Genomic DNA, 5,000 nt, shown 5'->3' on the forward strand with positions numbered 1-5,000 from the left:
TTCCTCTCCCCCTTACCCCTTCTTTCCTCCCCTTCCCTTTCCTGTTCCTCCCCCCTCTCCCCCTAGCCCTCCCCTTCATTTCCTGTTCCTTCCCTTTCCTGTTCCTCCCTCCCTCTCCCCCTTACCCCTCCCCTTCCCTTTCCTGTTCCTCCCCCCTCTCCCCTACCCCTCCCCTTCCCTTTCCTGTTCCTTCCCTTTCCTGTTCTTCTCCCCCTTACCCCTTCTTTCCTCCCCTTCCCTTTCCTGTTCCTCTCCCCCTTACCCCTCCTTTCCTCCTCTTCCCTTTCCTGTTCCTCTCTCCCTTACCCCTTCTTTCCTCCGCTTCCCTTTCCTGTTCCTCTCTCCCTTACCCCTTCTTTCCTCCGCTTCCCTTTCCTGTTCCTCTCCCCCTTACCCCTTTTTTCCTCCCCTTCCCTTTCCTGTTCCTCTCCCCCTTACCCCTTCTTTCCTCCTCTTCCCTTTCCTGTTCCTCTCCCCCTTACCCCTTCTTTCCTCCCCTTCCCTTTCCTGTTCCTCTCCCCCTTACCCCTTCTTTCCTCCTCTTCCCTTTCCTGTTCCTCTCCCCCTTACCCCTTCTTTCCTCCTCTTCCCTTTCCTGTTCCTCTCCCCCTTACCCCTTCTTTCCTCCTCTTCCCTTTCCTGTTCCTCTCCCCCTTACCCCTTCTTTCCTCCCCTTCCCTTTCCTGTTCCTCTCCCCCTTACCCCTTCTTTCCTCCCCTTCCCTTTCCTGTTCCTCTCCCCCTTACCCCTCCTTTCCTCCCCTTCCCTTTCCTGTTCCCCCCCCCTCTCCCCCTACCCCTCCCCTTCCCTTTCCTGTTCCTTCCCTTTCCTGTTCCTCCCTCCCTCTCCCCCTTACCCCTCCCCTTCCCTTTCCTGTTCCTCCCCCCCTCTCCCCCTACCCCTCCCCTTCCCTTTCCTGTTCATCCCCCCTCTCCCCCTATCCTGGCATTTCATTTCTTTCATCAATAAGTGTGAAGTCACAATTTCCTGTCTGGGGAATTTTTGTCAAACAGATGTATATTGTTTTGGTTTGGGTCTTTTTTTATATATACATTCTTTATTAAAAGTATATAATTAAAATTTAAAAAAAGAATAACGATGCTAAATAACAGCCGACGTGTATTTAAATTGTCGCTACAACTGTACAGGCATCTTGACTATGTTCGATTGTTGGTTAATTCAGTGAGTTTGGTAAAAATAAAAATAAAAATAAAAAAAAAGATAAATGAATGAATAAAGGAGTGCTTTAAAACAATCCGAAATGCCAGTATACTTTATGATGACTGTAGTTTCAAAAGGGCAACCTTTAATTTGTTTCTTCTTCCACTTTTCAGTCTATTATCATCATCTTAGATGAACAGACTATAAATTAATGAACTTCTTCTTCTTCTTCTTCTTCTTCTTCTTCTTCTATCACAATTACTATACTGCTCCTGCTGCTGCTGCTGCTGCTGCTGCTGCTGCTGCTGTTTTCCCTTGTTCTGAAATCTATATTCACTTTAACCAGCAGAGTCGCTGACTGATAATTATTTCTATTTCTGCAGGTAGCGGGGCAGGACGTATCTTTATCCCCCAGACTGGAGATGCATCATGACTGGTGTACACCTGGTGTTTACGTCTGATGCGCTGTAGAGTAAGGCGTGCATTAGTATTATCCAGTGATCATCTGTCTGCTTCTCTCTCTCTCTCTCTCTCTCTCTCTCTCTCTCTCTCTCTCTCTCTCTCTCTCTCTCTCTCTCTCTCTCTCTCTCTCCTTCCCACCCTCCTCTCTCATACACACACACACACACACACACACACACACACACACACACACACACACACACACACACCGTTGCAATGATGACACGTGTTATTACATCACCAAAGAACCGCTATCACCGCTGTCCGAACCATGTCACTGCACCAAGAAGTGCCTGGCGTATCTGGGATCGGATCAGTAGAACGGCGGTCAGCATAGCAGTGCCTCTGTGCCACAGTTAATGTGGCCGCGGCGTTTTTACCCACGGACCAACGTTCCCAGCATCATCAGACTGAAACCGTCACACCAAAGTACCGTGACCACACAAACAGACTGGACCGTCACACCAAAGTACCGTGACCACACAAACAGACTGGACCGTCACACCAAAGTACCGTGACCACACAAACGAAGTCCTGGTCTTGAAAAGTGCACGATGCATCCATGGCCCACTGCAACAAGACAGTGTCTGAGAGGCCACTGACCTGCATTACGTCACATAGAGGCCACTGACCTGCATTACGTCACATAGAGGCCACTGACCTGCATTACGTCACATAGAGGCCACTGACCTGCATTGCGTCACATAGAGGCTACTGACCTGCATTACGTCACACAGAGGCCACTGACCTGAATTACGTAACATACAGGTCACTGACCTGCATTACGTAACATACAGATCACTGACCTGCATTACGTTATGTCACATAGAGGCCGCTGACCTGCATTACGTCACATACAGACCGCTGACCTGCATTACGTCACATACAGACCGCTGACCTGCATTACGTCACATACAGACCGCTGACCTGCATTACGTCACATACAGGCCGCTGACCTGCATTACGTCACATACAGACCACTGACCTGCATTACGTCACATAGAAGCAAGTGACCTGCATCATATAACATACGGGCCACTGAACTGCATCACTTAATATATACATCTCAGTCTGAGAGGCCATCGGCCTGAATACACATCAGTTTGAGAGGCAGGCCCACTATATCCTCATCTCTTCGCCAGGGAAGCTGCGAGTGTCAGAATTTTCCCTGGCATTTCCACTGACAGCATTTCTCTTACAACTATTTTCAATGGCATTTCCCCTGACAACTGTTTCCCCTGGCATTTCACCTGACAACTATTTCCCATGACATTTCACCTGACAACCATGTTCCCTGGCATTTCACCTGGCAACCATGTTCCCTGGCATTTCCCCTGACAACTATTTTCCCTGGCATTTCCCCTTACAACTATTTTTCGTGGCATTTCCCCTGACAATCATTTTCCCTGGCATTTCCCCTAACAACTTTTTTCCATGGCATTTCCCCTTACAACTATTTTTCGTGGCATTTCCCCTGACAATCATTTTCCCTGGCATTTCCCCTGACAACTTTTTTCCATGGCATTTCCCCTGACAATCATTTTCCCTGGCATTTCACTTGACAACTATTTTCCCTGGTATTTCCGCTGATAATTATCTTCCCTGGTATTTCCCCTGACAACAAATACCCTTGGCATTTCCCCTTATAACAAATATCCCTAGCATTTCCCCTTATAACAAATATCCCCGGCATTTCCCCTTATAACAAATATCCCCGGCATTTCCTCTTATAACAAATATCCCTGGCATTTCCCCTTATAACAAATATCCCTAGCATTTCCTCTGACAACTATTTTCCCTGGCATTTCCCCTGACAACAATATCCCTGGCATTTCCTCTAACAACTAATATCCCTGGAATTTCCCCTGGCAACAAATATTCCTGGCATTTTATCTGATAATTATTTTCCCTGGCATTTCACCTAAGAACTATTTTCCTCTCGCATTCCCCCTAACAGCTATTTTCCCTGACACTTCACTGACAATAATATTCCCTGACATTTCCCCTGACAACTATTTTCCCTGGCATTTGCTTGATTATTCCGTACAGTGGTTTGGAAAGGGCAGAGATGCTTCTTCTTCTTCTTCTTTTCGGTCGCACTTGTCACAGAGTCAGGCTGGCCTGCGAGACAAATGTCGTCGTGGCTTCCAGGTCTTGTCTGCAGCCGTAGAGCTTGGTGCGTAGTGGGGTCGCTTCTGGCCACACGGTGTCTCTCAGTCCCTGGTGGAGGGGACAAGTCTGCAGAACATGTTCTGGTGTTTGGTCTTCAAGACCACAGGGACAGGTCTGTGATGGTGCCAGCTTCAGCTTCTTGAACATGTGCGCGTTAAGGCGGCAGTGTCCTGTGCGTAAGCGCATAATTGCTACCTGCTGCCAGCGTTCAAGCTCGTGATATGCATCCCTTGTGGCTTGTGGTCGTAGTGCTGCCTTCACGAGGGTCTTCTTTTCAGCGAAGCTAACACTGTTGTTTGGTTGTCTTTCTTTCGCTCCAAGTTTGGCGAGCTGGTCCGCAATTTCGTTGCCTGGAATTCCGCAGTGGGCTGGAACCCATTGCAGGACTACTCGTCGTTGCTGGGCAACTTCTTGTAGTTTCTCCTTGAGACGAGGAAGTTTATCTCTTGCAAGGGCTTCCAGGACAGACAACGCATCTGTCAGAAAGACAACTTGTGGGCATTCGCTCTCCGAGTCGTGAACCATTGAAGCGGCCTGTATGAGCGCCTGAACCTCAGCTGCGTAGTTTGAACAGTACTTTCCTGTAGGTATCCTTGCTGTGGATGTGTGGTGCTCAGGAGACTTCATGTACACTCCTGCTCCTCCGTCAGCAACAGCGTTGGTTGCAGAGCCATCTGTGTACACGTGAATCCAGGATTCTTCAGGGTACCTTTCAGCAATCATGGCTTGTGTCAGAGTGCGTTTGGCCGTGTCATCCTGAGAATCTCCTGGAGCGACCTGAGGGACTGATGTTGAGATATGAAAACTTGTGGAGTCTTCATTCCATGGCTGCGGCAGGTCGTTGGGACTCAGTGGAAGCGTCGATGGAGGCACACCATCCCGGTGCGCCCTGGCAAGTCTCTTGCTTTCATGGATAAAGCTACTGCGCTTGAGGCGGTTCTTTGTCAGTCCGTTCATCCTCTTCTTCATCGGATGATCAGGCAGGCACTGGAACTTTTCTGCTTGGACCATGATTTTGGCGTCTCTCCTTTGTGCAAGGGGTTGTATGGCAGTAACCTCCTCCATGGCCTTGATTGGTGTGGATCGCATGGATCCGGTGATGATGCGTAGGGCTTGATTTTGGACCCTATCCAGAGACTGCTGGTGGGTCTTCGCTGCAGTAGACCAGGCTGTTGAGCCGTACTCAAGGTGGGGCCTGACGGTTC

Source organism: Babylonia areolata, chromosome 4, assembly GCF_041734735.1.
Source record: "Babylonia areolata isolate BAREFJ2019XMU chromosome 4, ASM4173473v1, whole genome shotgun sequence".
Taxonomy (NCBI): domain Eukaryota; kingdom Metazoa; phylum Mollusca; class Gastropoda; order Neogastropoda; family Buccinidae; genus Babylonia; species Babylonia areolata.